The following is an 8088-nucleotide window of genomic DNA, read 5'->3' as shown; positions in this document are numbered from 1 at the left end:
TGGGCTTTGTTGCTTCTGAGCTTGATGGCCGCTTGATTACCTTCAAGCCTTTAAGACCCCAGACCTTCCTCATTTAGTTTTATCCTGCCTTTCCAATTTAACTGTCCACTGCTCTCCATGGTTAACTTTTCCCTGTACGTCATCTTGCCTGAAGTGTAATAATATCAAGGATTTATCGATGGCCACTATACACCAGATGGTATCCTATGGGCCTAACTTGTAAATGATTTAAACTTCCCAACCATTCCACTGTCGTCACTATCTCTATGTACTTTTGAGGGGACTGGGGTACCTGGAAAAGGAAACCAACTGTCAGCGGGGTTTTTGAGGCTATAAGCTTTTTCTTTGGGGGCTATAAATCTTTATAGTAGCAGATAGCATCTTTCTCTTCAGGTTACCAACCCAACATTTACCTGGAACCACCTGGCTCCTTAACTGAGACGCAATGAGGTTAAACTAATAACCTGGAATCAACGAACTAGTCTTGGAAACCCTACCTAGGGTTGATGTGTGTTGGAATTTCCTGGATGGCAGGAAATGGGTAACATGCCTGGTGCGTGAAGGAGACAAGCTCCCTGCACTTGTTGACTAATGCTAATGAACCACAAAGATAGATAGCCCATAAGAGGCCAAAACAAAGTTTGTCAAGGGTGTGCTATTTATTTTTACTATTTTTTTGTGATAAAAGCCTCCTGTGTCGATGGACTTTTGAGGACAGGGTTCCTTTGCTTCACATATGTACACAGTGACTTGGCTAACCTGAAATGCTTTGGTTGCAAAGGACCCAGCTGTGGAAATTGGGCTAGGTGCTGCCCCAGGTGAGTGTAATCCCCTTAGCTTTGGTCCCAGCTGTAGGCAGCTGCCTAGGTTGCCTACTACCTAGGCAAGTGTTATGCTACTGGGAGAACAGCAGCCCTTACATAGCTGGCTGGCATTCTGGCCTTGTTCATTCCAACTGTTAACTAAACCAGGATGCCAGCACAGTTTCTGAGCTGTTAAATCTGCAAGAGCAGGTCTTTCACTGGGAGGGACCTACAGATTCAGGTCATCTTGGTTCTGGTCCAACAGGTTGGGCTAGTATAAATCATTTGTTGGAAAGGGTAACATATTGGGCAAAATGTACAAATAATAGGCTCTTTCCTTTGCCAGCTCAGGGTTTGTTTCTCCTTTGAGAATGTGGTGATCGCTTTTCCAAAGAGGAGGGAGTGGATGGATTTGTGCTTGAAAAGAAAGAATTTGGATGCAGCTCCATGCAACCAAACTAGAGAGTTTGGGTCTCTGGTTTGATAACTCAATTCCGTTCCAACCCATTGTGACCTTCAAGCACAACAGAAAAGGTGCCTGTGCTTGTTGTAGCAGTCACTGTCAGTCCTTACTGAAGGAAATCTTAAAACAATGGGCTTTCTTTAGTTACTATAAACATCAGTTAGTGGAAGAAAGGGGTTTACAGAAGGGCCTGTAGAAAGAAGTCCCTGGGTGGTGCTGATGGTTTGAGCCTATCAGTTACCTGGGAAGTAAAAAGAGATGACTGGGTTTTGTTTTTATAAAACATTTTGTTGGGGGCTCATACAACTCTTATCACAATCCATACATACATCAATTGTATAAAGCACATTTGCTCTCCATGTGAGCCCCTGGCATCAGCTCCTCATTTTCCCGTTCCCCCCTCCCTCATGGGTCCTTGATAATTTATAAATTATTATTTTGTCATATCTTACACTGTCCAATGTCTCCTTTCACCCACTTTGCTGTTGGAGAAGACTGGGTTTTAAGCAGACACCATTCTTGGAGCTTGACCAAGAGTTCTGGCTTAACAAGGTGCTGGAAAAACTTCTCCATCCTTTGGCCTCCCTTTATTTAATTTATTTATTTATTTTTAGCATTTTATTAGGGGCTCATATAACTGTTATCGCAATCCATACACACATCAATTGTGTAAAGCGCATTTGTACATCATTCTCAAAACATTTTCTCTCCACTTAACCCCCCGACATTAGGTCCTCATTTTTTCCTTCCCTCCCCGCTCCCCCCTCCCTATGAGCCCTTGATAGTTTATAAATGGGTATTTTGTCATATCTTGCCCTGTCCGACGTCTCCCTTCACCCACTTTTCAGTTGTCTGTCCCACAGGGAGGAGGTCACACACAGTTCCATGTAATCGGTTCCCTCTTTCCTACCCATTCTCCCTTTACCCTCCCTGTTTTGCCACTCACACCACTGGTCCTGTAGGGCTCATCCGTCCTGGATTCCCTGTATTTTCAGTTCCTATCTGTACCAGTGTACCTCCTCTGGTCTAGCCAGACTTGCAAGATCAAATTTGAGTCATGGTAGTGGGAGCGGGGAGGAAACATTTAGGAACTAGAGGAAAGTTGTATTTCTCATCGTTGTTACATCACACCCTGACTGGCTCATCTCCTCCCCGAGACCCCTCTGCAAGGGGATCTCTAGTCCTTTGGCCTCCCTTTAAAGCAGCGGTTCTCAACCTGTGAGTCGCAACCCCTTTGGGGGTCAAACGACCCTTTCACAGGGGTTGCCCGATTCATAAAAGTAGCAGCGAAAGTATTTTTATGGTGGGGGGGGCGGTTCCCCACAACACAAGGAACTGTATTATAAGGTCAAGGCCTTAAAGGATTCGCATGGCTAAAGTTTGCTCAGATGTTAATTGCTGTTTATGACTAGTGGTATCCAGAGATTTGGAGAAAGGTTGGCTTTATGGTGTACATCTCTTCTGCGGAAAGGCAGAAATCAGTGAATTCCTGAGACCAGACACCTGGCATAGATGTCAGCTTCTCTGTAGAAGAGCCACTTAGTGGAGATGCTGTTTTAGTCTGAGGTTTAAAAAAAACTTGGAAAATTAACCACATCTGTTTTCTCTGGCTTTTTGTTTTTGTTTTTTTAAGATGGCTTGACTAGAATGCATTCCTGAAGGAAGGAAATCGTGGAAGGAGTGCAGTCTGTTGTGTGGTTTTTCAGGTAAATGTCCCTAATTAGATAATGGACTATTGGCTCAGTGGTACACTTCGGGAAATAACTAGAAAGGAAAATCCACCTGTGTTTTGCCCCAAACTTGAATCACCCCAACGGTTGTCAGCTGTCCAGGCTAACACAGTACCTGGGACAGTGTTACACTGTTGGAAGAGCAAGCGCTGCCCAGTGAGGTCTGGCTCCACGCACTGTTTTAGTGTTGTGGTCGCATAACCTCTGGGCAGCATTTTGCACCTCTGAGAGTGGAGTGACTCCTCCTGTGGAGTTGGTCCTAGTCTGGATGCAAACATTCCTTACTGCCTTTATTAACATGTCCTTATTATTACTGTCTTTATTACATGATAAGTAAGAGCCCCATCTCGGGGATGGCCAGTCATTTTTCTCTTTCCTCTTCCATATTAGGCGGCTTGACCTGGATAAGAAACCTGCTTCCATCAGGACCCCGCATCTCTCGACAACTCTTGTGACACCAGATAAGTACGTGGTCCGTTTATCATGAAGGCTGTAACTTGTTTCAGCTGAGAATGGATGGAAAACTTAATATATTTTTTTTTTCATTAGCGACACTTTGACGCTTAAGTCTAAATAAACCATTATCTAACCTTTCATTTTTCTAGAGCTTCATCAAGCCTCTGGTATTTAAATGGGTTCAAGTAGAAATACAGTAAACTCAGTTTCTCTCTCCTAAGGAATTGGCCAGCTCCCTTTGTAAATGCTTTGGTGTGATGGCCATGTGAAGTAGGTAAGCAGCCCGGAGGGCGGTAAGTGTGGCTCTATTCTCATAACTTTTATTTATGGCGTGGAAATTAAGACTTTAATTTTTTTCTGTGTCAACAGGTAGTTGCCTTAGGTACCTCTAGCCGTTAAAAAATAAACCCATTTTTGCTCCAAAGCTGTTCAAGAGCAGGTGGTGAGTGGGTGGGAATCGCTGTGTAGGCTACAGTTGAACAGCTGGTTAGCAGCACAAACAGTTCCTGACCCTAACCTATGACCCTGAAAATTTCCATACTCAATACATTTCTCTTACAGTCCTACTAACCCTTTTTTAGAAGACTAGGGTAACTGATAAATTATCTCCTAGTGCAGTAGTTCTTATTTGATTAAAGACAAGTGCCTCTCTCCAGGTTCCAGGTCTGATTTGTATTATGAGGAGATATTTAAAGGTGAGTAAAACGCAGACCAATTTTACTGCCGTTGAATAAATTCCAACTTACTCATAACCACCTGTAAGAACAGGCTAGAACTGCCCCTTTAGGTTTTTGACTAGAGCAACCAGTCATTTTTCTCCTGCAGGGTTCAAACTGCCGGTCTTTCAGCAATTCAGTGTGTAGCCTACGACTGACACCAGGGTTGAAAAGGTTAGTAGGGGACTCAAATTATATAAGGCTTTCCCTGACATTTGTTAATCTTTTACATTCCTTTGATAAGTCCAAAAGAAAATAGTGCCCAAGGATTCTTTTGTGTTGATATTTTTTAATCAAGATAATAATAAGACCCAGAAGAATAAATTCTGCGAGCCCCAACGGGACTCAAAAAAGGTGGCTAAGTGCCTAGGAATTTTCACACAAAGGAAAACTACCTCCTTAGAGCAACTAATTAGAACCTAAGAGTGACAATGACTACTGTGAATCTTGTTGCTTAATTAGGGCTTTGTGAACAACTCCGGTTAATGCATATCAATATTATCTTTTGTCTAATGAACAAATTCGCTAATGCTTAGATTCTCTGCTTGCACCATCTGTCCCCCCTCCCTGCTATTTAGGAATGCTATCAGTGAGCTAAATTACTAGGTCGTATGTTTAGTGTGATTCAAAGTAGCTTCATTTTTAAAGGAGAAATATGAGGCACTCTTTCCAGAAGAGGTTTACCTCCTTCGGTACCGTAGACAGGGTTTTTTTTGTTTTGTTTTGTTTGTTTTTTCAGACAAGGTTCTTACAGGTTGACGCTGAGGCTGGCTTACCCCTTAGCATATATCTACCCCATTTGCAGCTTTCATGAGAACCACCACTGCCCAGCATTATGTTACTGCACACTGATCTTCATGTATTTCCTACCCTTTTTTTTTTTTTAATACTCCGTGCATTTTGGGGTTCTACTTAAGATAGTTGAGCCTGCTGTCTCATTTTATTGCTGTCAGCCCTTAGAAAACTGGTTATTTCTACCCTATGAGCTAATGGTAAAGGGTGAGGATTTCATACCAACTTCTGATAAGTGGGAAGAACCAAAGCCCATCTAGGCCTCATGTTAGAGATACCTTTAAGGCAGAGAACATGAGCTAAAACCTGGGCTCCCCTAAATTGAGTGGTAGGACTTCCTCTATTAATCAGTTTGTGGCATGCCTGTTTGCCGTTGGCTTTAGGAACAACTGCTCCCTGTCACCACCAGTCTGCAGACCCAGCTTTTAGCACATAGATCAATTTTCCCCCACTGGGAGAGGTCTCACCCTCCAACTTGCCCAAAAAATGTAAGCCTTGCACTTTGTCTAAACCCTATATAAATGTCTGATCACTTTAGGTGGATCTTGAAGTTCCTGGTTTGAATTGTTAAATTCTCAATAAACTTGTGTTTTAACCTCGAAACAGTGTTACAGTTTTGTTTTTCAATTTGCTCTCTTTATATGCTGCTAGAATCTAACCATGATTGGTCCTTTGGGGGATTCTCAATTCCCAGAGTCTGGTCATTAAATACCCTTTTTATGGGTTTATGGCTTTTGTGAATAGGACTGTTAGGCATTGGGGATGAGCCAGATCCCTCTGTTCACTTTATTAGCATGGCTTTCTGGCCTTGAACAGTCTCAGCCTCGACCCTCACCTCATTCTGACCTAGCCACACTGATCTCCTTTGAGTCCTTGTTCCTGAGGAACAAGGGAGTAGAATCAACCGCAACAACTCCCAAAGATGATGCCTATGGGACAGGCTTTCTGTACTCTATTCTAGCCAACCTCTCCTGTGGCACTGCGTCTGCTGAGCTCAGTCTCATTGAGCAGTGTCCACACACAACTTGTGTTATTGGGTACCACAGAGTCATTGCTGACCCATAGCTTTATGCACAACAGAATTCGCCAGTACCAATCTCACAATTGTTCCTATACCTCGGAAGTCTTCCAATTATTCACTGCCTTTCTACTTTACCAACCCTGAGGTCCTTTTGAAACATGTCCAAAGAAAAACAAGTCTCCCTATCCTAAGAAGCACTCTGGTCATACTTCAAGACAGATTTGTTTGTCCTTTTAGCAGTCCATGGTACTCTAGCACAATTCAAACACGTTCTTTTATTTTTAATCATTTTATTGGGGGCTCATATAACTTATCACAATCCATACATCAGTTGTGTAAAGCACATTTGTATATTCATCGTGCTCAATACATTTTGCTCTCCACTTAAGCCCTTGGTATCAGCTCATTTTTTCCCACTCCCCCCTCATGAACCCTTGATAATTTATAAATTATCATGTCTTACACTGTCCGACATCTCCCTTCACCCATTTTTGTGTTCATCCCCCAGAGAGGAGGTTATATGTAGATCCTTGTAATCAGCTCCCCCTTTCTACCCTACCTTCCCTCCACCCTCCCGGTATCGCCACTCTCACCACTGGTCCTGAAGGGATCATCTGTCCTGGATTCCCTGTTTCCAGTTCCTGTCTACACCAGAGAACACAATGAGTCTTATGGCTCTTTCAGATCCCCCTTTCACATGCATATGAGACAATTGTAAATACCATGCTTACATTAGTAACATCTTTGCTTTTCGGGACTTGTGCAACAGATGACCCAATGCATCACACAACTCAGACTAATAAAAAATATTGGTGTGTTGGGGCAGTTATCATTTTACCACAATTCAGGGTCAGGGAGCAATAAGGATATAGTTCTGTTGGCTGTAGCTGGCCAGGGATGTTTCTACTGCTTGTTTTTAGTCTTCGAAGGGTTACATAGCTCCTTTACAGTTGTTAGTGCCCAAAGGCTGCACCGCATTCTACAAACCAGCCCAGACACTTGCTAAGCGTTTCACACATACCATATTTGCTTAGTCTCACCAAGTCATCTAATGGGAATTATAAAGGTGGACAGAGGAACCTTACTGAACAATTTCACCTCACTGCTTTTTGCCAGTACATTTATCACCTGAAGGTTTACTTAACACTCAAGTAGCTGTATGCTTTAATGGAAAAATATTTCAGCTTGTAAATATTAATGTCTATGTGTCATAGTATATCCAAAATAGAGTAAAAACAACATACTTTCCAATATCCCAAGTTTGATTTTCATTGTTTCCGGAATTTCCAAACTTTTTCCTAGTGAGTGTTTAAGGTGCAGTGTAGTGCACAGCACTTTGAAACTACAGCTTCCAAAGTATGAAATGGATATTATGTATTACTGGGGAGTTTGCTACTAAACTTTGAGATTTGCTCATCCAAGTACATTTGGAAGCTTTAATTTATTCTACATATTATAGTTAGAAAATTTGTGAACTATATGCAAATTGTAGCTTGCAGATCGTCTCTTTGTAGCAGGCATAGCACTGCCGGTAGATACCAAGATAAAACCTATGTCATTTGATTTGAGAAAATCTGTACAACCTCCAGCGGGTGAGGTAGTTTTTTAGTTTAATGCACACCCAAGAGAAGGACTGCACAATTAGGCAACCAAATCATGATGTGAAATAGTTGTCATTTTATTGGAACATACTTGTTTACATTGGCTGCTGTTACTAGGAATACAGAATTATTTGTGGCAGAGACCAAAGGACGCTAATCCTACTCTGACTCTGCTGTACGTGACTGGATGGACTGCTAAGCACAGTTCAATGAAACTTCCTGGACTTGGTGGTGGTGGTGGTATACACAGATGGGGCTGGAATTCCAAGACTGTCTAGTCTCAGCACCCTGGCACCGGTTGTCTAAAGCAAAAACCCATAGACAGGCAGACAAGCACTGCAGAGGGAGGAAATTGACAGCACAAAATGAAAAAGCATTGATAACTATACTACTTTCCTTTTCATTTGGGACCAGTGGGGGATAATAGCCTTAAATTTCCTTCTGTTATTAACCACACAACGCTAGCAGCACCAAAATCCCATGACTTGTGATGTGTCTGTTCTGTC

At 42.4% G+C, this 8088-nt stretch overlaps 1 long non-coding RNA gene and 1 other non-coding gene across 2 annotated transcripts in view; both read left to right on the top strand.

The window, feature by feature from the left end:
• The window catches only part of LOC123521056, an 8344-nt gene extending 2781 nt beyond the window's left edge, over positions 1-5563 (top strand). The window contains exons 2-6 of the long non-coding RNA XR_006679547.1: positions 2900-2972; positions 3387-3461; positions 3674-3726; positions 4109-4147; positions 4278-5563. This is a non-coding gene — a long non-coding RNA (uncharacterized LOC123521056). The remainder of the gene's footprint in view (positions 1-2899; positions 2973-3386; positions 3462-3673; positions 3727-4108; positions 4148-4277) is intronic.
• Positions 3076-3275, top strand: LOC115873625. Its single transcript, XR_004048516.1, has one exon. It is a non-coding gene; the product is annotated as a small nucleolar RNA SNORA74 (small nucleolar RNA).
• Positions 5564-8088: the final 2525 nt, after the last annotated feature.

The sequence above is a fragment of the Echinops telfairi genome, unplaced genomic scaffold (assembly GCF_000313985.2).
Source record: "Echinops telfairi isolate 266 unplaced genomic scaffold, ASM31398v2 ScPeMD7_7469;HRSCAF=8507_0, whole genome shotgun sequence".
NCBI lineage: Eukaryota > Metazoa > Chordata > Mammalia > Afrosoricida > Tenrecidae > Echinops > Echinops telfairi.
The sequence above is the reverse complement of the archived record's forward strand: the minus strand, read 5'-3'. Positions and strand labels throughout refer to the sequence as shown.